Source organism: Sander vitreus, chromosome 22 (assembly GCF_031162955.1).
Source record: "Sander vitreus isolate 19-12246 chromosome 22, sanVit1, whole genome shotgun sequence".
Classification (NCBI taxonomy): Eukaryota; Metazoa; Chordata; class Actinopteri; order Perciformes; family Percidae; genus Sander; species Sander vitreus.
The window spans coordinates 22,014,110-22,040,536 of record NC_135876.1 but is presented as its reverse complement, the minus strand read 5'-3'; positions in this window follow the sequence as shown (position 1 = coordinate 22,040,536).

Here is a 26,427-nt window from a genome sequence, read left to right as displayed (position 1 = left end):
CTCGGAAGTTGGATGAAGTTTCTGACTTTTATGTGTAATAGACAGTGATGGAGTATTTGCGTAATGGACTTGGACTCGAGTCCGACTTGAGTTGCTATTCTCTGGACTCGTGACCTGACTCGGACTCAGGTAATTGTGACTTGACTCTGACTCAACCTGGACTCTTCTTTGGTGACTCGGCCGTAAACACCGGAGACTCAAGACTTGACTCTGACTCGACAGTTAGTGACTCGACTACAACACTGCCTTTAGCTATTTCTTTGTGTTCGGTGTTTTACTACAATAGTACAAGACAATGACTGTTGATATACTGAAAGTAACTCAAGCAACTCATGCTTGAAACTAGCACAGTAGAATGAACTGAGCACGTTAAAGTCTAAACTAATGTTAACCTTTAGCTATGTCGTGCTCTTTACTTGCAAAAACACCTGAGGAAACACATTAATGTAAAGAGTGAAATTGGATTTGGCAAAACAGAGCTTCAAAAAAGGTGAGCGCTGACAGTTGGAAAATTAAGTAAAGAAATCTTTCATTTTTATTTGGAGTTGTGCATAGTAAACTTTAAATACTATCACATAATCCAGGAAGATGAGATTTACAATTGATCGCTATCTTATGTTTTCTTTTAACATAATACAAACAACCAAATCCAATATTTATTTATCCATGTATTACTATGGAGAATAAGCATTTTGGCAATAAAATGTGTCATTGAAATATGCTTACCACAGCTCTTAATGTCTTCCACAATGGTACAGCTCTGAAAATCGATGGTGTCAATATTAGAAGACCTTTTGTTTTTCTTTCCTCTGGAATTGGGTCAGTTTTCTCTCCTGATCAAACACTGTAGTCATGAAATAAAAGAGTCCCCGTTGAAAATGCGTCAGAGGGAATAGCATCTCTCTTGCTCCAAATGGAGCTAAATCATGCCTTATGCCGACCTTAGACCAAACAACTTTTCAAGCAATTCCACTGTCGCAGACTAATTTCTAATATCCGAGTAAAATCATGAGAGTCTTGCTAGAGTTGGGGCGCGCTCCTGTCGTCTTAATCGTTTGGTGAAAGGTGGTCATAAAACTCAGTCCGAGTCAGTCTTTTTCTAGTCTTAAACGTGTTCGATATTATCGTAAATTTTAAGTCTTGGTATCATGTGAACATTGTCAACAACCAATGGGTGCGCTCCCTCAAACATCAAAGAGGAAGCAGCAAACAGCTAGAGCCAGTGTTGTTTATGGTTGCTATGGCACCGCGCTAAACGCTAAAGAGGGAAAGTTGCCATTTTCAACCCTTCTGAAGCGTGTCATCCAATGGGAGTTTTGCCGGTAGATAAACGCAGACCTCAGGGTACTACCACCATTTCATCTGCATGTACGGCAAAAACAGAAAATTGGAAACTGCCCCTTAAGTTACCAGCTAACGCTAGAGGTAGCTAGCTAGCTTGGTTACATTTTTCAAAACCAGTTGTAGTCTTGCAATTTGTGACCCTGCAAGATCCCCAGTCTTTACATATTAGTATAGTCTTTAACGTTAGATGTGAGATAATTGTCTTTCGATGTGAGATGGTGTCAGACTCTCTTTTCAAAGTCTATTCAAAGTCTTCTAGTGTATGGTAGGCATTAGTCAAATTTCTTCCTTTAGCTCTCTTCACTAGCATGACCACTCATCTGTGACCTCCATGACACCATGTGTAAGATCTTTTGATGACAGCTGTTGGTTGAAATAAGACATTTTTGCTGTTGACATGTTCAAAGGAGTAATGCTGTCAGCGGTCAACAAGCTCTCAAACACAGGCCAACCAAGACTCCTGTACGGTGATTCTGCACCCGTGTTGGATCACCATCACTACAGCCCCTACTGTGTGTATCAGGACACATTCATCATGTGGCACAAATTATAAAGTTATAAAGTTATGTATGTTAATTGGAGAAAGAGTATCTGGTATCAAAAAGAGCAAAATAGTTCTAGCTCAAGGATTCTCAGTTGGATTAAAAAATCACCCCAAAACTGCTCACACATTCTTTTGGAATAAAGAGATAAGGCTCCAAACCTTCACCCACATATACTGTATATGGCAAGGAAGGAAGAGCCAGATTTAATGTCTTTTGATTGTGCGCTCACACCAACAGCAAGAGACAAACTGATTGCAATTAGTTTGAAGTGAGCGCTGAGAGACGGGGAGCAACAAGGGGTCAAGGCACATGGAGAATGGAGGCAACAATAAACCCTCCTGTTGTCCTCGGGTCAAATTTGACCCATTTTGAAAAAGTTTCTATGTCACAAATTTGGGTTTCTTTCAACGAAATTGTTTAAAAAAAAAATGGATGGTTCCATACAACTAGTAAAGTAAATTATCAGTTCACTAATTTCTTTGAATCTGGGTGTTGTATTCAATTTTATGGCATTTGAAAAAAAGAAAAGATAAAAGACATTGGAAAAAGTGCCCAAAAAACTTGGATAAAAGTGAAAAAAAAATGCTGAAAAAAGTGCCAAAAACATCGGGGGAAAAGCGACAAAAGTGTCAAAAAAGACGACCAAAACGTTGACCAAAAAGTTTTAATTTTTAATTTTGACCCAGAAAAAAAAAAAGTTGCTTTTTGGTCGACAGGAAGACAACACAAGGGTAAGACAACAATAATTGACCCGATAACCCGGATTTCAAAAACCAGAACAGAAAGTCTGAGGTAGAAAGTTGAAACAGTCACTACTCATATTGCCAAGAAAGTGTCGCTTTACTCTGTTACAAAAGTTGTTTCCCAAAGATTGTGTAGACACACCCTGCTGTCATGAACATTTCCAGGAAATCCCTTCACCGCAATGTGTCCTAAAGTACATCTAACTGTTGGTCACCTACAGTAGAGTTAAGTCACTGTAGTGACTACAGACTAGTGTCACTCCAAATGTGACCAAGTCTAACTACTGTAGAGTACATTTTGTTGTGTGAAACAGCATTTCAAAATAAGACATGTTGTCCAGACTTTCAATAAATACAGAAACAAGTAAACCATTAGCAGCTTAATGTTAGCGTTGAAAGGTATTTGTTAGCTATGTAGCAGCCATATACAATGTGCCAGTGCATTCTGCACTTGACTTTACTCTGTATTCTGTGCTATACCACATTCATACAAATAGGGCTTTGGATGTAAAATAGCACACTCTTTTTTACAATGTTAAAATTATATTTTCCAATTATATTATCATATACTTCAGAAATACAATACAATTCAAATAATGGAAACTTTATTTGCTTCCCACAAGCAATTAAAAGGTATGTTCTCACAGATTTAACTGAAAGGAGAAAATCCACTATGTTGCTGTCCAGGTTGTCAGGTGTTTTGTCTACAGCTTCCAAAGGCATCTGGCACATTCTTTTTCAGTTATATTAGAAATCAACAAACAACTCAACATCATTTGATTTTAGAGCAGTCTACTATTAAGACCTAAGGGTTCAAAAACAATTCATTGAAGTCCATGAAAGGCATGACATAATAAGCAATGAAAAACAAAGCAAAGTAACACCACCTTTTGATCCGTGCTTGGCCAAGAAAGAATCAAGAATAAACGCTGTGTAAGGCAGCCAATTCCCTTTGAATCTACGCCAGCACCAAACACTAGCATGCTTCTCACATACCCCAACTGCAAATTAGTTTAAAGGAGAAACGGCAGCCAAGTGACAGCTTGGGTAGAATACCATTTATAAAAGGGGAAAAAAAGGTGGGTAAACTATAGCATTAGAGTGCCTAACCTGTGTTTGTTTTGTAGAGGAAAATAGTACTGGTGTTTATAGCCTGCCTGTATGCACACATACAGACACATTTATCACACACGTTTTAGATTTCTTTATTTAAAAAGGGACAACGCACATTAATCAACATGAGCACAAAGTCCAACATGCAAATGTCCCAGATGTATGACTTAAGTTATAAAATGTCATTGTGTGATACTAACTAATTTGACATTTTTGATGCTGAGCACTTTATTATTTGAAAAGATAAAAAGAAGATGGTGTTCTCATATATATATTCTCATACACTCATATTTTGGGTTGACAAGTTGTTTGTTCGTCTAGTAAAGTTACAAAAGGTAAAATCCAGTGTGCCGACGCCTGGTGCTTTTCTTTCTTTAAATCTTGTTTGTCTAAATAAAAGAACTATGGACTTGTAGATTTAACAGTGTGACCAGAGTAATATGTTTTTTTTTTACGTGTATCTGCAAATTGCCCCCCAGGTACACAAGTGTTTTTTTTTTTTAAATGGTATTGAATTCTTTATGTGTAATTGTTCACTTATCATGCCAACTACCCCAATCCTTCACTGCAACTGGATATTTTTTTTCCAAAGCAACAACCTGAAAGTCAATGAGTCAAATCATCCATCAGTGACCACTCAGTTGACTTGAAGTCTCTCAAGACAGGTCGGGCGGGTTGGCCAACATCTCCGCAGACCCCTGACGCACTGAGGACAGTCCGGCCAGGTTGACCGCCATCCCTCCCCGCAGGGAGAGAGGGTGCAGTGAACAGTAAGTCCACGGACCCAGAAAGCGGGGCCGGGCGAGGAGTGCTGTAAAGCTCACAGAAGGAGCCGCGAGCAACCGAGCCGATTGTCGCATCTTCGTATTGAACAGCCAAATCCAATTCGAAAAAATCGGATTCCGGTACAGCCCTGACTTAGTATTTACAACAGTAAATATACAGTTAAATATTGGGAATATATTAGGATTCAAAGCACTGTCACAGATTAATTTCGCTAGTCCTGCCTGCAGCTAACCAACCACTTGTCTATCCAGTCATTTGTCCATTGAGATCATAGTGCGCTTCTCATAGAGTTCTAACTTTGTTGGCAGTATTTTGTGACTTCTGAGTGTCAGTTGCACAACAGGGCCACCGATACTGCCCCGTTTTCTCAAACTCTCCTCTTCCAACGTAACTTCACTTTGAAGTCCAGTCAAGGGATCAAGCAGAACACTTTAAGTAGTTAATCCCTCATTTTAAGTCAAATGCAGAGTATCCGCTTAATATTTACCGCAGAGGGGTTTCTAATTGTGCTTACCAGTTCAAACTGTAAGTACCATACCGATATTTTATGTGACCACTAGAGAGACATGAGCTGCATGTTAAGAAATTGAGGAATGGGTGGAAAATGCTTTTAAATGGTATAATTAGCATACATTTGAAAAGACAAAATAGCATCTCTTTTCTTAGTAACTGCAAGGCCATGGTGTTTAAGCACGGTAGTTTAATTAAATTTGCTGTCCATGAAGTTTTTGAGGAACATTATGCAAATAAGATTTTAATTATTGCCCATTCTGAATGTCATCAAAGTGCTTGTCTAAAAAGGGGATAGAATGCCTTCACTAGTCCTCAGATATTCCCAAACGGCATTTCCTCACATAAAATAGGAAAATTAAAAAATAAATAAATAATGAATTGAATTAGTTCCAGTCCTGCAGAACTACTGCAGAAACTTTTTTTCCCAGATATTACTGTCTTTTCTACTGAAAATAACTCTGAATCATTTAACACCAACTGAAAAATAACTAAATAATTCAACACCAACTGGTTCACTTAACTCTAAAGACAACCATCTGTTTTGCTTTGTTCATTAGCACGTTGACTGTGTGTGAATATGTCTATATAACGTATAAAAAAAGATCTCCACAGCTAAGATTGTAAGTTAACGATGTTATATAACTGTATGTCATGTAGTAAATGCAACAATCAAGTGGTGACTTTCTTATGGCAGATGTGTGGGCAGATGCCTTGAATGCATTTATCGACCACAATGTTTGGTCAATTCAAGACCGATGGAAGCTACTCATGCCTGAAATGATACAGTTCAAAAAGGGCACAGATTGTGGTTGCACACTTACAAAATCAAATATTGGCTAAAGCTCCCATCCCAAATGTAAGTAATGACACATCTGAGGAGGGAATTAAAAGTTAAAACGTGGATGAATAGGCCCTGGTGACTGGGACCTTGATCAAATATTGATTGTGTACAGTAGGGAAGGTGAAACTGCTGGGAAATCCTAAATCCATACTGAGGAATTTCTGAGACGTGGGCCTCCATTATTTAATGGTCATCTCCTTGAGTGAGATCAGCTCTCAAGTCAAGTCCCGAGTGCCCCTTAAAAACAGCCTGCCATATGAAGCACGGACTGTAATTTGCACCAAAAAAAAATAATTTTCCGCATTTCTTGTTCACCTTGAAAGCAGGGAAGAACACAGACCTATCAGTTATAGACACTGGTATAGGAATTTATCACCAGAGACAATATTTAAAGTGTGAGAAAATGCCAACCTCTGAAACCTAGGCAGCCATTTATAAAAATGTGGAATTCAAACATTTTAAATGTGTGTGTATGTATCTATGAATGCATGTATTAGTATGCCAGATAAATATATTAACAGAAGTAAGCCTTAAGCCTTGTTCTCACAAGACCTTCATTATGTGGGGACCAGAGTTAATTAAAGAACTATCAACAACCTCGGTGGTTTGTGGATACAACAACATACAGTTGTCACTCTATGATTTAACATAAGGAAATGTCGCATTTGTGCTGCAAATATTTTCAAAACCTTCCACATTTTCACTGGAGCCTCAATTTTACATATCAGGAGAGACACAGAACCAGCACATCTACAACCTTTAGAAAAACACACTGTCAACAAAAACAAAATTTCAAAGCAAGAATTTAGTGAGGAAGGGCACCCGTCTTCTCATCAAAAAGTCTTCTCCTGTTTTGATTCATAACAGATGTAAATAGAATTAGAAGAGGTGAAATCTCCATGAAAATCCCAAATTATTTTCCCTATAGTCCTTATATGTGTAGGATTTTGAAGTGGTTGTAATCAAATGTTGCAGCAAAATAACTCCAAAACATAGGTGCTATAATATTGCTTCTCTGGAAATAGAGCTTAGTGACCAATACCAAGCAGGAAAGTCAGCTAATAAGTGAATGTTGTCCTTTTTTATGTTTCAAGGCCTTTGGGTGTTTGGGACTTGATAAACAACTTCAAACTGCACACATTAGGAGATGCATTACATTACTGTAGAGCTATACCAAATACTTGGACGTTTTGAAGCTTTGTTTTTATTTTTCTATTTAAAGCTGGTATTTCTGCACATTTGCAGATAAAGATTACGCTACACCAGGGCTCCAGACTAGCTTTTTGCCTTGGTCGCACTGGTGCGCCTAACTTTTTTATTTAGGTGCACCAACACAAAATGTAGGTGCACTCAAATGTTTCCTTGGTGATACACGATATATATATAGCTGGCGATACACGATATATATAGCTGGCGATACACGATATATATAGCTCTGTATTTGTTTTACAAAGTGGGCTAAATGCTCAGTTTCAAGTCAAAGCCACTTTTCACAAGCTCTTTCATTAAAACAGATTGATTAAAATAAAATGCAACGAAAGGGTTTCCTTCCCAGTTTGAAAATATACAGCTGCAACACATGTACAGTGGTGTGAAAAAGTGTTTGCCCCCTTCCTCATTTCCTGTTCCTTTGCATGTTTGTCACACTTAAGTGTTTCGGAACATCAAACCAATTTAAACAATAGTCAAGGACAACACAAGTAAACACAAAATGCAATTTGTAAATGAAGGTGTTAATTATTAAAGGTGAAAAAAAATCCAAACCATCATGGCCCTGTGTGAAAAAGTGATTGCCCCCTAAACCTAATAACTGGTTGGGCCACCCTTAGCAGCAACAACTGCAACCAAGCGCTTTGCGATAACGTGCAATGAGGCTTTTACAGCGTCCCTGGAGGAATTTTTGGCCCACTCATCTTTGCAGAATTGTCCTAATTCAGTTACATTAGAGGGTTTTTCGAGCATGAACGGCCTTTTTTAAGGTCATACCACAACATCTCAATAGGATTCAGGTCAGGACTCTGGCTAGGCCACTCCAAAGTCTTCATTTAGTTTTTCTTCAGCCATTCGGTGGTGGACTTGCTGGTGTGTTTAGGATCATTGTCCTGCTGCAGAACCCAAGTTCGTTTCAGCTTGAGTACACGAACAGATGGTCGGACATTCTCCTTCAGGATCTCTTGGTAGACAGCAGAATTCATAGTTCCTTTTATCACGGCAAGTCTTCCAGGTCCTGAAGCAGCAAACAGCCCCAGACCATCACACTACCACCACCATATTTTTACAGTTGGTATAATGTTCTTTTTTATGAAATGCAGTGTTCCTTCTACGCCAGATATACTTGGACACACACCTTCCAAAGAGTTCCACTTTTTGTCTCATCGGTCCACAGAATGTTGTCCCAAAAGTCTTGGGGATCATCAAGATGTGTTCTGGAGAAATTGAGACAAGCTTTGATGTTCTTTTTGCTCAGCAGTGGTTTTCTCCTTGGAACTCTGCCATGCAGGCCATTTTTGCCCAGTCTTTTCCTGATGGTGGAGGCATGAACGCTGACCTTAACTGAGGCAAGTGAGGCCTGCAGTTCTTTGGACGTTGTTGTGGGGTCTTTGTGACCTCTTGATGAGTCGCCGCTGCGCTCTTGGGGGTAATTTTTGGGCGGCCGGCCACTCCTGGGAAGGTTCACCACTGTTCCATGTCTTCGCCATTTGTGGATAATGGCTCTCACTGTGGTTCGCTGATTCCCAAAGCTTTGGAAATGGCTTTATAACCCTTTCCAGACTGATAGATCTCAATTACTTTCTTTCTCAATTGTTCCTGAATTTCTTTGGGTCTCGGCATGATGTGTAGCTTTTAAGGATCTTCTGGTGGACCTTACTGTGTCAAGCAGCTCCTATTTAAGTGATGCCTTGATTGTGAACAGGTGTGGCAATAATCAGGCCTGGGTGTGGCTAGAGAAATTGAACTCAGGTGTGGACAACCACAGTTATAGTATGTTTTAACAAGGGGGGGGGGCAATCACTTTTTTCACACAGGGCCATGATGGTTTGGATTTTTTTTCTCCTTTAATAATAAACACCTTCATTTACAAATTGCATTTTGTGTTTACTTGTGTTGTCCTTGACTTTTGTTTAAATTGGTTTGATGTTCGAAACACTTAAGTGTGACAAACATGCAAAGGAACAGGAAATGAGGAAGGGGCAAACACTTTTTTCACACCACTGTAAATGAAAGTTATCTGACATAAAAAGCCTAGGACATATTTAAAAATATATATATCTCTGAGAAAGCTCCTTCACTTGTTTTCAACAACAATAACAGACTGATTAAAAGAGAGAGAGGACGCCCGAATAGCTCAGTTGGTATATATAGAGGTTTGACTCCGACCTGCGGCCCTTCCCTGCATGTCATTCCCCCCCCTCTGTCTCACCTTTCATGTCTTCAGCTTTCCTATCAAAATAAAGGCCGAAGTCTTTAAAACAAAAAAAAAACAGACAGAGCAACATGGAGACAGAGGGAGAGAGGGGGAGAGAGGGGGAGAGAGGGGGAGAGAGGGGGAGAGCGATGGACTGAAGCGTATGTTACTAACAGAGTGACGGCTGACTCATTATGAATGGGTCCAGCACGGGTCGAATGCGCTTTGGCAGGTCAGCGCCGTTACACACGTCTTGTGTATGAAATATCTGTATCACTGGGTCACATCTCTCGCCCAGGTCCCGCAGGCTCCGTCTCACACTCTATTACTCAACCAACTGAAGTTAGTTGCATTTAATAACTTCTAATGTGTTTTTCGTCGTGGCGGCCGCAATAACAGAGTTAACAGCGGAAACACTGGTACCAATACAGGTTTCCCTCTCATACTTAACAATATACAGCTGTGTTAATAACAATTAAAACTGTAGACAAATGTCAGCAGCAGTGGAGCAGTGTGTGCGTGAATGGGGGTGGGGCTGCGCGGAGGAGAGATCCAAACATGGGCACGGCTTTACAGAAGGAACGGGTCATGTAACGCAACATTAAACCATATCGATATAAACGACATCGCTTCGTTAGTGGAGAGGCAGCGGATGCGAGGACGTTAGGTGCACCGGTGCGACCTAGGAAAAATCTTAGTCGCACCCTTACAAATTTTGGTCGCACTCTAGAGCCCTGTACACTAATATTATTAGTATTAAACTATTTTTTTAGATTAGATTTAGATTCCAGCGGGGCTGCGTAAGACCGTTTCTGACTCTTTTGATCCAACCATTTCCAATATCTCCGTTGCAAAGTCAGAAAAGTCAAAATGTATATATATATTTTTTTTAATTCACGTTTTTATCTCAGCCTTAATCCATATTTGTTGGCGTTTAGCCTTTCAAAAACAACATTTTTACTGCAGTCCAATCTAACAGCACTATACATTATATTTACATAATCACAATAACAAAAAAAACTGATATAGTAATTTACTGCGAAAAAAAGATCATTTTCATTTCATAAAAAAAGACTAACTGATTTAATCTGATGCCTAACTTTATTCAAATTTAGGATTTTGTTTGGGGATTTTTTTTTATTTCAAAGCTTCTTTCCAAAAACCTCAATATCTCCAAATATACATTGCAATCACTTATAAACTTTTCTATTGCAGTATCCTTGCGTTATGGTTAATATTTCAGAAGGTTTGTGAGTTTAGTTATTTCTTCTCCAGTAATATAAACTTGAAACCAGCTGCCAATCCAATTTCAATAGGGTGAAAAAAGTAGTACGCAACTCCCAAAGGAGTTCTGAATTGTCTTCGAAAGAGAAGTTACCGCTGGCGCACAACACTTATTGCATTTTATGAAATATCTTTACCCAAAAGGCTCAGATGTCCACCCTGCACTTCCTGTGAACTGAGCCCTAAGAGCAAATGCATGAAACAGATAAATAAGTAAACACGGTCATCTTTATATTCTGTATAAACCCACAGCCTTTCATATTGTTGGGACCAGCTTCAAACAAGGTGAAAAGATTTACCCTTCAAGACTTCAAAAGTGCATTTGATATCTAAAGCTGGACATGTGGCACATTAATAATGGATTGTGTGTTTTTATTATTTAAAAATGAATGGATGTCTCTTCTTCGAGGAGTTTCCTTTTCATCATCTTTATGTGCAAGCAGATCGGACATCACAATGGCAAAATGGGGTGTAATAAAGGGGTAACTGTCGTGACAGCACAAACTGGCCTTCTTTATTTGTTCAAAATCCCTTCTCTGCTACATGCTATAAGGGTCGTAATGCATTTGTTCCCCTCCACTATAGAAGGGGGAGGTGATCAAATGGGAGGGATGGTGCATGACTCACAAAGCAAACTGCCCTTCCTCTGCACATATATAAGTGAATGGCCCACAGTTCACCCATAATATTTTCTGCATTGAACAAAGGCAACTCGTAATGTCCATTTTAGCCATGCAGCTCTTCAGAAAAGCAATGATAAACAGCAGGCTATATTGCACTGAGAAGGCAAGTTGATCCCTTCTGTTTATAGGTATAAATAAGTAGCCCTGAGTAGAACAGTGTAAGAGTACTGTACTGGACCGCCTGAGGTACAAATAAATGAAACTGTATGTGAAACGGCACATTCCTGCAAAACAATATTAATATCGGAAAATCTGTGCTGAAGGAATAGAACCTTTCAAATATTTATTAGACGTATGTTCTGAATCTATTGTAGGGTGTGTGGGGTGGGGGGGCTACCATTTTGGTTGCATTATATTACAGATTGTGCCTAAGCATGCTGCTCACCATTATATTATATTTTGCTGTCTGTGTGAAGTTTTAAAAACCGTTACCACACTTGCGACCACTTTACCGGCATTGCCGTGACTCACTGTGACGTAAACAAACTACCGAGGCGATGTAGTTCGCTCCGTCTCCACCACACATCTGCATGTGTGTTGGAGCTGAGCCATGAAACATGCAGAGAGGACGGAGAATCACGCGCTTACGCGCAAGCTTGATCTAGCGTGAATCGGTAGTATTGACGTAATCCTGCACTCGTGTGCCGATATCCCGAGACAGCTCTCCCCTCGACGTTTTAGTATCGCGAGTTCTTGTGGGACGAGATCTCGTCACAACCCTACTGAACTACAGTCTCCACTGTTAGTGGAACAAGGCAGATTATAAAAGAAGTGCTCTCAAAATCAGACCAAAGGGGTCTGGGAATCTATTCCCTCAGACCCCAGAACAGACGGAGCAGAATAACCCAACGTCATGTTCTACACTTCAAGTGCCTGTGTGTGTGCTTTGTGAACAGAGGCTGAAACTCAAATGGACTATATTATAAGCCTGGAGTTTGAAATTCTCTATTATAGGGGGGGATCACTATATTTTTCTTTTCTTTTTTTTAACAATATTGGGTATACTTGGCCTAGATGTTTCTAACACATGTCCAGCTCCTTATTTCAGGTCACCTGCTAACCTTTTTTTCTGGTAGAAAAAGGCGTGCTATAGTGCATTTGCCACTGCTTTTGTTTAAATACATAATGACAAAATAATAAAGAGTGACATCCACTACTACTAGCAGGCATTTCAATTAATTTTTTTAAGCATAAATGACATTAATCACCGATTCCAGCTTCTCAGATGTGGCTGTGGATGCTGGTTCTATAAGATTTCTATGATAGCTAAACTATATGTTTTGGACAATGGTAATAAAAAAAAATTAAAAAATTAAAAATTAAAATAAAAAACTAACAAGCAATTTTAATGTGAACTTCGGCCCCCTGAAGAAAAAAAAAAGTTCTGACATTTTATAAACAGTATTATGAATTAGTTAATATATTATTATTTGATAATAAAATAAAAATAGTTGCAGTGGTAATCCTTATACATGACACCATTTGGTAAGTAAAGATAGAACAAAAATAAAATGTTGATGTTGCCATATGCTAAAGTTTTTTTTATATTCCGCATCACATCTCTTCACTCCTGACACTGCTTCTTTTCTCCTTTCCCAATGCGATCCACTTTTCCTTTCTTTAATTTGTTTCATTACGAGAGTTTCTCCCTGAGCCTTGAACACTGTTGAACTGACACATTCTGGCCTCCCTGACAGAGACCATTTAGTGAGCGTAAGGTTGAACAGCTTGAGGCCTAAGGCTGCCAACTCTACTCTTTAGCGCCTGTTGGAAGAAACCATTTGATAAGGATCCCATACTCAACACCACCATCAGCTAAGTCTAATAACGACCAGACCCCCCTTCCCGAGTAGGCTGGACCCGTTCATGGCAGGTCATAGAAAAAGTGTGTGCTGAAATACTGTACAATAACAACCATTCTTTAACCCTTGTGTTTTCCTCGGGTCAAATTTGGCACATTCTCACAGTTTTTTTATATTAGAAATATGGGTTTCTTACAAGCAAATTGCCCAAAAATAACTTGGATGCATGCATGTAACATTCTTCGCAGGTAAAATTAATGATTACCTACATTGAATTTGGGGTGTTTTATTCAATTTTATAGCATTTGAAAAATAACGTAAATGGTTTTAAAACAGTATCCTGACTAAACTTTGACATAAACTGTGATCCACTCAACATCCTCTGATCTTAACTCAAAATAATTCGTAACTCTTTTTAAACTCAAAAATGAGGTATGATGTCATATAGACTAGGGTTATTGACTATGAATAAAAAAAAAAAGTGTTGAAAAAAGTGACAAAAACGTTTAATAAAAACCCACAGCTCACAGCAGAATCAATTTACAGTGTCTACTTCAGACGTACTGTGTACGCATGTTGTCGTTTTTCAATCGTCTGAATGGAAAAAACACAGGCAGATTAAAATCTCTTCATCGCTAAGAGCATTCAAGCAGGAACGGCATCATCTGTCACACACAAGTCTGTTGATGGTAGTGCAGAATGCCTGTGATGGTAGTGCAGAATGCCTGTGATTTCCCTTGTCGACTAAAGCGTAAAATGCACAACATCTTAAAAAACCTGATTTCCTTTGGTAAAAAAAAAAAAAAAAAAGAGAAAATTGAAAATGCCCTTGCATGTAAGACGATCACACACACACTGTATATCCTCAAAGAGCCTGATTCTACTGAATACCAAAAGCTTGTTTCCTTCTTACTGTGTCAGAGAAAAAAAGTACTATGAATTATGTTCACAGCCGAGGACCACATCAAATGATATTCCACTATTAGCTTACACATTCAGAGGCAACAGCGAGTCCCAGCAGCCCCCTGGTAGAGATTACAGAAAAAAATGGGATGGCATTTTTAGCAAGCACCCACACCATCTGTAGCATTTTTTTTTAATTTGCAGATTTCCCTGCAGAAATTATATAAAGAGTTTTTCCTTTATTTGCCACACATGTTGACCACTGATAAAGGATGTATGCCTAATGGATTGGACAACTCATTTAGCCTGCTAAATGACACACAGTAAAAAAAAAAAAAAAGAAAGTGCACCACATGATACCGTGCTTTTTGATGAATTTGTTGGCAAAATGTGTTTTGGGCCATAAAAACCACAAGGTTTTTATGGTCAGACAGATGTGGCTCAGTATAAAATACAGAAACAGCTGGCACATTCAGTCAGTGAAAGAACTAGCTGCATGTACGGTGATGTGTTTATGAGTTGTACTAATGAAATACAGCCGGTGATACAAGTTTATGAAGCTGAGTATTTATTTCCAAAACTTTAGGGTCCCTTATTATTCATGGTGAAACAACTCCTGAAGGAGAAGGTGAAGGCGGCCATTCGTTTGTACTTGCATCATCATTTTAAAATAATCTGTGTCTCCCGCTCTCTTTATCGGTCTCTCCCTGTGTATGCATGAGTGTGCGTGTGCAGGCAAACCAATCCAGATGAATATTAATTTAAGCCTTGCTTGCCAAGAATGGCGGATGTGGCAGTGCTACAACAGCATCATACTGGCTTTAATGACTCAGTGCCAAATTAATTAGACTGACAGCAATTTATTGACCCAATTTTGAAACAGAATTGCTGGAATCATTTTCGGTAACAAATTGGGCTCTGGGTGGTAACTTCTGCAGAGCTACCTTGTATGTTCCTAATATCCAAGCTGCTCATGAATCATGTTCAGGACTCAATATTTTCGGTTTGTTTTATTTTAATTTTAAAAATGAATAAATAAGGGGTATGACGGTGGCCTAGCAGTCTAATGCTGCAGTCACATGGATTCAGGCATGACAGACAGTCAACGGTAGACGGACAACACGGAAAATTATTGGGAGGATATACAATAGCGCAACATCTTTGGCACATATCTGTCCGGGAACCTCTCATAGCATGCTTCTTGCCTCATTATCCATCCATCCATCCATCTTCATCCGCTTATCCGGGGTCGGGTCGCGGGGGTAGCAGCTCCATCAGGGGACCCCAAACTTCCCTTTCCCGGGCCACATTAACCAGCTCCGACTGGGGGATCCCGAGGCGTTCCCAGGCCAGGTTAGAGATATAATCCCTCCACCTAGTCCTGGGTCTCCCCCGAGGCCTCCTCCCAGCTGGACGTGCCTGGAACACCTCCCTAGGGAGGCGCCCAGGGGGCATCCTTACCAGATGCCCGAACCACCTCAACTGGCTCCTTTCGACGCAAAGGAGCAGCGGCTCTACTCCGAGCTCCTCACGGATAACTGAGCTTTTCACCCTATCTCTAAGGGAGACGCCAGCTACCCTCCTGAGGAAACCCATTTCGGCCGCTTGTACCCTGGATCTTGTTCTTTCGGTCATGACCCAGCCTTCATGACCATAGGTGAGGGTAGGAACAAAAACTGACCGGTAGATTGAGAGCTTTGCCTTCTGGCTCAGCTCTCTTTTCGTCTAACGGTGCGATAAATTGAATGTAATACCGCACCTGCTGTGCCGATTCTCCGACCAATCTCCCGCTCCATTGTCCCCTCACTCGTGAACAAGACCCCCAAGGTACTTGAACTCCTTCACTTGGGGTAAGGACTCATTCCCTACCTGGAGAAGGCACTCCATCGGTTTCCTGCTGAGAACCATGGCCTCCGATTTAGAGGTGCTGATCCTCATCCCAGCCGCTTCACACTCGGCTGCGAACCGATCCAGTGAGTGCTGAAGGTCACAGGCCGATGATGCCATCAGGACCACATCATCTGCAAAAAAGCAGCGATGAGATCCCCAGCCCACCGAACTGCAACCCCTCTCCACCCCGACTACGCCTCGATATCCTGTCCATAAATACTACAAACAGGATTGGTGACAAAGCGCAGCCCTGGCGGAGGCCAACTCTCACCTGAAACGAGTCCGACTTACTGCCGAGAACCCGGACACAGCTCTCGCTTTGGTCGTACAGAGGTGGATGGCCCTGAGAAGGGACCCCCTCACCCTGTACTCCCGCAGCACCTCCCACAGTATCTCCCGGGGCACCCGGTCATACGCCTTCTCCAGATCCACAAAACACATGTAGACTGGTTGGGCATACTCCCAGGCTCCCTCCAGGATCCTTGCGGAGTAAAGATCTGGTCCGTTGTTCCCACGACCAGGACGGAATCCGCATTGTTCCTCTTCAACCTGAGATTCGACTATCGACCGAACCCTCCTTTCCAGCACCTTGGAGTAGACTTTACCGGGAGGCTGAGAAGTGTGATACCCCTGTAATTGGCACACACCCTCTGGTCCCCCCTTTTTTAAAGGGAACCACCACCCCGGTCTGCCACTCCTTAGGCACCGTCCCAGACTTCCACGCAATGTTGAAGAGGCGTGTCAACCAAGACAACCCCTCCACACCCAGAGCTTTAAGCATTTCTGGACGGATCTCATCAATTCCTGGGGCTTTGCCACTGTGGAGTTGTTTAACTACCTCAGCAACCTCCACCAGGGAAATTGATGCCAATCCCCCCCTCATCCTCCAGCTCTGTCTCTACCATAGAGGGCGTATTAGTCGGATTTAGGAGTTCCTCAAAGTGCTCCTTCCACCGCCCTATTACCTCCTCAGTTGAGGTCAACAGCGTCCCATCCTTACTGTACACAGCTTGGATGGTTCCCCTTCCCCCTCCTGAGGTGGCGAACGGTTTTCAGAAGTACCTTGGTGCCGACCGAAAGTCCTTCTCCATGTCTTCTCCGAACTTCTCCCACACACGCTGCTTTGCCTCTTTCACGGCAGAGGCTGCAGCCCTTCGGGCCCTTCGGTACCTTGCAACTGCCTCCGGAGTCGTCTGAGATAACATATCCCGGAAAGACTCCTTCTTCAGTCGGACGGCTTCCCTGACCACCGGTGTCCACCACGGTGTTCGTGGGTTACCGCCCCTTGAGGCACCTAAGACCCTAAGACCACAGCTCCTCACCGCAGCTTCAGCAATGGAAACTTTGAACATTGTCCACTCAGGTTCAATGCCCCCAGCCTCCACAGGGATGCACGAAAAGCTCCGCCGGAGGTGTGAGTTGAAAGTCTGTCGGACAGGGGCCTCCTCAGACGTTCCCAATTTACCCGCACTACCCGTTTGGGCTTACCAGGTCTGTCCAGAGTCTTCCCCCACCCCTGACCCAACTCACCACCAGATGGTGATCGGTTGACAGCTCTGCCCCTCTCTTCACCCGAGTGTCCAAAACATATGGCCTCAGATCAGATGAAACGATTATAAAATCGATCATTGACCTTTGGCCTAGGGTGCTCTGGTACCAAGTACACTTATGAGCATCCCTATGTTCGAACATGGTGTTCGTTATAGACAATCCATGACTAGCACAGAAGTCCAACAACAAACAACCACTCTGGTTTAGATCAGGGAGGCCGTTCCTCCCAATCACGCCTCTCCATGTGTCTCTATCATTACCCACGTGCGCGTTGAAGTCCCCCAGCAGAACTATGGAGTCCCCGACTGGAGCCCCCATGCAGGACTCCACTCAAGGTCTCCAAGAAGGCCGAATACTCTGAACTCTTGTTTGGTGCATATGCACAAACAACAGTCAGAGTTTTCCCCCCCACAACCCGCAGGCGTAGGGAGGCGACCCTCTCGTCCACCGGGTTAAACTCCAACGTAGCGGCGCTCAGCCGGGGGCTTGTGAGTATCCCCACACCCGCCCAGCGCCTCACACCCTGGGCAACTCCGGAGAAGAAAAGAGTCCAACCCCTATCCAGGAGTATGGTTCCAGAACCAAGACTGTGCGTAGAGGTAAGCCCCACCAGATCTAACCGGTAGCGCTCCACCTCCCGCACAAGTTCCGGCTCCTTCCCCCACAGAGAGGTGACATTCCACGTCCCCAGAGCCAGCCTCTGCTGCCCGGGTCTGGTCCGTCGAGGCCCCTGACCTTCACTGCCACCCATGTGGCAGTGAAGGTCAGGTTTGCCTCATTATGGATCAAATAAAGTAAAAAAAAATACCAATTTTTCTTTTTTTCTTTTTTTTTTTTAATAAAAATATTTCATAGATCTTAGTTTTGAAAAAAATAAACGGGTGAAATATTCTATGTACATTCTTGTTTGATGATTTGTATTCACCGTGGCACATAGGCCTTGTCAGCACATCTGCCTTTCTATCTCTTTTACTCTTTAAAGTCCCTTATGTGTTTGCCAGAAGGACCTTATTTAAGTAAAGAACAGTGTTTTCTTGCAGGAGCAGGCTAAGCTGAAACAGGAAGCAGGCTGCTGAGACCCCCCTGTACACAAGAGTGGGCCCAATCCCAGACATTATAACAATTTCAGACTTAAGTTATGATGACACTCTAAACAAGGAAGGTGGAGGCTGGTCTGGTGGAGGCAATCTTTGCCAGCAGCAGCGGTGTGAAGCAGCATTGGAGTAGCAGGAAGCAGAGAGGAATAGGGAGACATTTAAATGGACCGCCTGATGTGAAAAATGGCTGTGATTGGTTGTGACTGGCTGGAATGACAATTCAATTAGTGGGCATATGACTTGCGTGTCCTGCATGAACTAACATGATTCATGTAACAATCACCAATAGTCATATGGGATCTTAGTAATATTTCACATGTTCTGTATGGAAGGTTTCCACATGGAGATGTCTGATATACTGTAGTTGTGTATTAGTTGCTCCATATCGTAATACTCAAGCATGTCATTTTATGTTTACAAAAAGGTTCCGTTTATCAAAAAAGCTTAAAAAACTGACTGCTTGGGGTGAGCTCTAGCTCACCCAGTAAGAGCGTGTGCCCCATGTAGGCTGAGTCCTTTGCAGCGGCCCGGGTTCGAGTCATGACCTGCGGCCCTTTGCTGCGTGTCATCCCCCATCTCTCTCCCACCTTTCCTGTCTATCCACTGTCACTATCAAATAAAGGGAAAAGCCCCTAAAAAGAATCTTTAAAAAAAGACTACAAGCAATCATCAGTGGTCTTTAAAGGGGTTATAGAATGAAAAACCGATTGTTCCTTGTCATAGTTGAATAACCACAGTTTGGTGGGTATAATAGGACATACATAGAACCTCAAAATCCCATTGACACCTCTTTCCTCTGCAAATCTCACAATTTGAAACTGCCTCTGAAAACGGGCAAATCTCAACAAAGCTAAAAGTTGACGTCAACTCCTCAACTCCTACCTTATTTGGCTCTAGTCTCTACCTGTGTCACGCACCAACATTTACATGGCTGCGTGGCTACACCACTGATCTGAGATCAGGTAGTCTTCTGAATAGGTCCCGTAGATCTCAGAAAATGTATACATTGTTCATCTGCTTTTTTACCACTAAATTCACTTCTGAGACTTTTTTTATGAGAGAAATCAACTATGTATAGGTCAAACATGGACCGTTTTACGAAAATTGATGGCTAATTGCAAATTTTGTCCGACTCTGTGTCGGAATTCAGCGGCCGGTGCTGCCTGGGTTGCTGCCTCGCCGCCTGTCCTCCTTCAAAGACCCCGGCCCGCTGTGAGCTAGATGGAGCGCTGTCACGGCCGGCAGCCCACGGTGCTCCATACCCGCGCAAAGTCACCGTTTCTGGGTTACTGGACTACCAAACGCTGCTGCCCTGACAGAGCTCCAGGGCCTGCAGCTCGCTGCTCTCCCTCCCCTCTTCCTGCTAAATGGCCGGTGTGTGTGTGTCTGTGAGAGCGCGGTCAGCGAGCTTGTTACGTCCGCAATCTCTTACCACAGGTTCCAGTTAATCTTATAATGGATATGTGTGTTGAGTTATTTAAACAAACGATCGGGAAAATGAATGCCTCTTGTCCGCGAGTGAGCTGGATGGAGCTCTATCAATGAGAGCTAGCTAGCTTGCCTCCTCCTAACGAGACCTTAAGACCTTAGGGTAGCTGTGATATACATGCCGTGATGAAATTCAAAGTATAAATATACTATAGTTATGCCGAAAGTGTAGCGGCAATCTTTTCCCATAGGATTGAATGGGACACATAGCCTAGCTAGCAGCTCCTCCCAACGAGACCCCTCAAATTCACAAAAATGCGTAAAATTGAATTCGGACAAAAGTGTTAGCTTTGTAAAGGCCGTTTCACATTGTACACGGCATGCGCGTGCTCCTATTCCCAACTATATTTGTTCTGCTTGCCGCCAGGCTCAGCGCAAATTTACATCATACATGCACCAATATTTGAATGCACGTCACGTCTGCGTCCAGTGTTTACATCAGACGTGCAGTACATGGGACATTGTGGATACACAGTAGTGATTTGGTGGAGACGATGTTTCTGTCTTTGAAACAAAAGAAAGCCTTGGCACTTGCCCTGGTTGTGAGGAGAAGACGGAGGAAGGCAGCAGGAAGAAGGGTGTGGGTGCACGAGACCCTCAGGTCCAGAGAGCAGTTGGGGGAATTCCGGCTGGTGAAGGAGTTCCGCTTTCACTGTGACCGGTTCCAGGGGTACTTTCGGCTCAACAGAGAGCAATTTGACAGTCTGCTGACGAGAGTCGGGCCTACGATGTCCCGGATGCGAACAACATTCCGAAAGCCCATTTCTACAACGGAGCGTCTGGCTATTTGTCTCTCCCTGACGTGTGGCTCCAGACAAGACAGTATGGAAAAGTACTTCCAAGTCTGCCCCTGCACCACTTTTTTGTCTCCTCTCCTTTATGTACCTGTCCCTTAGGTTCTTCCACCTTTTCTTACACTCCTCCTCTAAATAGATGAAGATGTGTGGATTATTTTCATTTCTAAATATAATGTTGCATTCCAACACTATGTGTCATTGCATGTTTATATACTTAAGTAAGAGGTCTGCAGTCATTGCAGTTGGGTATAATAAAGCTAAGATATGAGCCTACATTCATACATGTATCATTCATTCTCTGGAAAACACTTTGTTTAATGCATATGTGCAATTAATTCCTCCAAAAGCTGGAGCTTACACATTTGGAAATGTGTAGTTAGTCTGTGTAAAGGCCATATGCCTACCTATATACCTATATGTGAACTTCAATGAAAATAAACATGACTTGTGTCAATCAGTCCAAACATATTTTACATCATATAAACATACAAATACAATACAATACAATTATTGTGTAATAACAACCAAGTGTAAATTGTGATTTCCCCATTGGGGCTCAATAAAGAAAAAAAAAAACGTTTTATAAAAAATACAAATATATCCTACAAATACCTGTATGGAGCTGTATAATCAACTTGGTATTTGGTTTTCGCAGCTCACAACAGTAGGCTACAGTTCTTCTCAGTTGTTTTGGCGCATTTCTCAGATCAGAGATGACAATAATGTGTAACTTTGTCACATAGGGAATAGTGCTCCCTTTCACGAGCATTGTTCATTAGACCATACTTACAGAGTGAACTGTTAAATATGGACAACACCACAAAGCAGTTTCACTATCTTGGTATAAACAATGGCGTAAGGACTTGTCAGTTTGATTCATTGGTATAAATACTTGCTTTGGACACAAACAAAAAATTTCCAGCAAGATACACGATTTTTCAGTCACTATGCAGTGCAATTTACACCAATTGTTTTAAGAAATGCACTCACTGTTGTGCAAATGCAGTTATGATTTGACAAATGCACCAAAGTAACTGAGAATAAATGTAACATAGGACTGTATTTCAGTGGAGACAAATATGTTGATTTCACATAGCTAAAACAAACCTGAATGATTTAAATTAAGAGGCTACAATAATCTATACAGCTGGCATGCCTATTATGGTAAAATATGCTTCCACAGCATAGTTTTGTGTCCGAGGTCTCTGTACGACCTCGGACTTGTGTCGTAGCCTATACAGCTCTGGGAGATCGCCGACGGCCAAAATCAACCTCTCGTCCATGTTCCGTTCGTGGATCCACGTGTATTCTGTGTTTTTGTTGTTTTTTTTCAGACACTTGAATGCACGTCACAGTGCACTGTGGCCGTTCTTGCGCGTGCCGCGGTCAAAGTTGAACCATGTTTGACCGCGGCACGCAAAATGCAATGCTCAGTGCAGCGGCAGACCAGTTCTTGCGCGCGCAAGCCATTGACAATAATGGGTTTCATAGCGCAGGGCAGCCGTTTGCGCGTACAATGTGAAGGGGCCCTAAGACCTTAGGGTAGCTGTGATATACATGCTGTGACGAAGTTCAAACAGTAAATATACTATAGTTATGCTGGCAGCCCGAGCCCCAGTAGTCCAGTAACCCAGAAACGGTGACTTTGCCCTGGGTATGGAGCCCAGCAGGCTGCTGCTTTCTCGTCAGTCTGTGTGGAGCTCCTGAAGTCCGACCAAATTACCAAAATTACCAAATTTGCAATTAGCCATCAATTTTCGTAAAACGGCCCATATTTGAGCTTTATATAGTTGATTTCTCGCATACAAAAGTCTCAGAAGTGAATTTAATAACGAAATAGCAGACAAACAATGTATAACACTGCAGTGTCTGAAATATGAGACCTGCTGTCTCGTCTCCAATGTATGTGTATGTGGTTCACTCAACCAATCAGCTCGCAGCTCATCTAAATATTCATGAGCATACCACATTGGGAAGAAAAGCTCTTGTTCCAAATAGGGCCATATTCACAGGGTAGTTAAGGGCCCATAGAATAGCACTCGGGCAATTTTCAGCCCAACCAATGTTACATACCCTATTAGGAGACCTTAAGGAACAGTGTGAAATACCCTATATAATCATTCTATCACCCCTTTACTTTTATAATTGACAAGATGTCCTTCAGTGATGTTTATGTGTAACACCCACTTGCTGTAATTTCATTCTGACAATAAATAAACAATCAGGCATTCAAAACCTCTCTCTCCTAAACTTTTAGGGGTCTCAATGTTTCTACAATCTCAAACAATGTATTCTACTTAAACTGTATTAAGTATTGTTAATACCACCAGCCACCACCATGTTGACCGATCACTGCAGAGTAAATATATTTTATCATTTGAATACAATCATAGTGTAAAACTGCAATATGTACTATTAAAACAACACTATTTACATAAAGAAATACCTACTCTAGAGCTAAATGCTCTGGCTTGATATTTTAGCTGAAGGACGAAGCATTTGCTCAATGTCAGTTATACACAAGCGCATTTGCAAACAATACCTTGGCAATCATGACGAATTTGCCATGTTCTGTTACGTGACAGAATATCACTGGTTGTGGGGGAGGCTTGTTGGGAGGGAAGACAAATTCTGCTTAAACACATCTGTTGATTGGCCACACCGTGGGAATTCAGAGAATAATAAACCCGTGAAGGCAGTGGGAGAGAGCTGGGATGAAGGGATCTTAATCCGTGCTGTGGACAAACAGGAAATCCGTTTCCCTGGCATCAGTCTCCCCTCAGAGATTACATGTCTCTCGTTTTCATCACAACATCAAGTTGGCTCGCCACCATTAATAGGACAGACCTCAGTACTTATCCCATCACATTGCAGTGGCCAGAAAAACAGACCACAGTAGAGCAACTGTCTCATCTACACACATGCACAACATTAAACACAGTACAAATTTACTGGGAGACATTTTTTAATATTTTCAAAAGAGGAAACGAGATGAAAGTCCTTCCTACAACCACAGGCACAATTATTCAGCATGAGTGAAATACTAAAATACTCTCAATAGGTTCAAGTGTGAGGATGTGGGCTGCAGTCAGGTGGACTGCATGAAAAAGGCAATATACTGTAGCTGCAGAGCACAATTCAGAGCCTGTGGTAAGTTGAGGCCGTTTCTGCACCGCAGCCCTCCTGGCTGTTCAGCCCAGCCTCGTTCACTCGTTCAATATACCTCCACCTCTGCAGGCTAAAGCCCATATACTCTCTCCCACCCTTTGCCAAATGCTTGCTTGACAACACATCCCTCAGCCTTTGCAGCAGGCAAGTAATATGGGCTCATTTTGCAGCAGCCTGTGGCACTGACAGAAGTGGGCTTGTGTCTGCCAGAGCTGATTACTTGCAAAGATTGCTGATCAAATTGTCAAATCGTCCAAACTTTGAGACAGTTTTCACTCCTACCTTCAGAAAAATGTGACCACATTTTATTTGCGGGTGCAATTTCTGTGACATCCACATTTTACCGACAAAGCCTGATGTGCCTCTAAATCAGTGGATTTTTCTCCCGTACAGCCAAAATATTTCCATCCATGAAAATTAATTCCATGTTCAATATCTTAAATCCTGTTCGTGAATAATTCGTCCAGCATTGTTAATGTGGTTTTATCCTTCAGCTGCCGGAAGGAAGAAAGACATCATCGGGGAAACACGCGTCGGCCTCTCTCAAATAAGCATTTTTAATCTCTTTCATTAGGTTGGCATTACAGCTTCGAGAAACTCATTAGATGTCTCATTCCTAGTGCCTGCGCTGATTGTTGTTAATGGCAACCTGTATTGCAGGGGCAGTGTCAGACTGTGTTTGGCTCGCTCCGTTCAAGCAACTCTCTCTGAAAACCATGGCTGTTTTAATTACTGCTACATTCCGATCAATGCGGCATTGGTTCTGTGATCAGTATTCAGTGTTTGAGTTTTTCCTTTAAAAACACTGACAACAACAACTCACTCGTTGTGCCTCAGGTCTTCATTGTGAAGAGCCTGTTTATGTGAGCAGGCTTAATCAAAGAATATTTTGCTCTGATTTAACACTTTGGATGTGAGTGAGTTCTCAAAACCAAATGAGACTATATCCACAAGGCATAGCAGTACTCTAACAGAGTTGTTAAACAATCCAAACGTTACTAGTTTCCAAATGGTTCCCTCAAATAACGATTGATTTGTGGAAGCACTAGTTTTGTATGCACCAATAATGACTGATACCATTATGTATGACATGTTCCTCTTGTCCCTAGCTTAACATATAATGTATTAATGCCATTAATGGCTTTATAATGCAATAGCAATGCATTATAAATCAACTGGTCATTAAGACGTACTGGTAATACCAATAACAATAACAATATGATATCTGGTGAGAATAGAGTGTATAGAGTGTGTATATAGAATTAGTATATTCTTTTGGCCACTAAACATGATGGAAATCATACCAGGTTAGGCGCAACATTCAATCACAATAAAGCATAGTAAAAATATAAAATAAAGTATTTTAGATTAATTCTTACCAATGTATTACAATGAGTTATCTCTAAGGCCATTCAAAAAAACAAGGTATATAAAAAGGACACCACAAGCAGAAACTATGATCCACAGATTTGGTGTATTTGCTACAGGGTAATGCCCTGTGTCTCTCCTGCTCGTAATTGTAGTAAGTCAGAGAGGAGGCGGCAGACGAGAGCTCCAGATGCCCACTTCTGGGCCAGACCTCCCTCAGGACAGGCTGGTCTTGTCTTGAGGTGCCTCAGCCGGAGAGAGGCAGTCTGGTGATTCCATTAACTTAGCCGCTAATAAGAACTACACCTGGGTCCTTGTTGTCCTGCAACACATCCCCATCCATCCAAACCCCGACCCCCCCCTCCCCTCGCTCTTTATCCCCAGTCATGCTTCAGGAAAATAATGAGTAAAACATGAATAGTTCAGCTACATAAATTTCTCTTCTCCACATGCCTCAAAAAGTCGGCCCACAGATGAGGATTGATGGAAGTTTACTGGACTATCTCTACATATAATATTATAACCTAGCTTGATGTACTGCACTGCTGATCCACACGTAAACACCAGACATTTACACCATACTTAATCATTAAGAGTTTCTTCTCTCCTCTGTGACAGTAAACTGAATATCTTTGAGTTGTGGACAAAACGAGACATTTGAGGACGTCATCTTGAGCTTTTGGGAAACACTGGTCCACATTTTCTGACATTTTAGAGACCAAACAAGTAATTGATTAATCAAGAAAAAAAATCAACAGATTAATCGACTAATAATTGAATAAAAATAATTGTTAGTTGTCAGCCCTAATCTTCACAGCATACCTAAATAAGTCCTTAATAAACCTAAAATAAACAAAAGTTGCAATAGAAACATGTAATTAAAAAAAGTGTGTAGTTTAAACAATAGACAATAGGTAAAAATAAATGGTTAAAGCTGAATCTTCTGCCAGATGGTTAAAGATTGCATTTTGGTAAAATAGTCAGATGAGCAGGACACACACCTCTCCTCCCTTTTCCATTTCTTTCATATTTCATGTACCTTGACCCTTTCCAATAGCTTCTATAGTTGGCGAAAATAAATTTTAAAGAAAAGAAAGATGAGAAA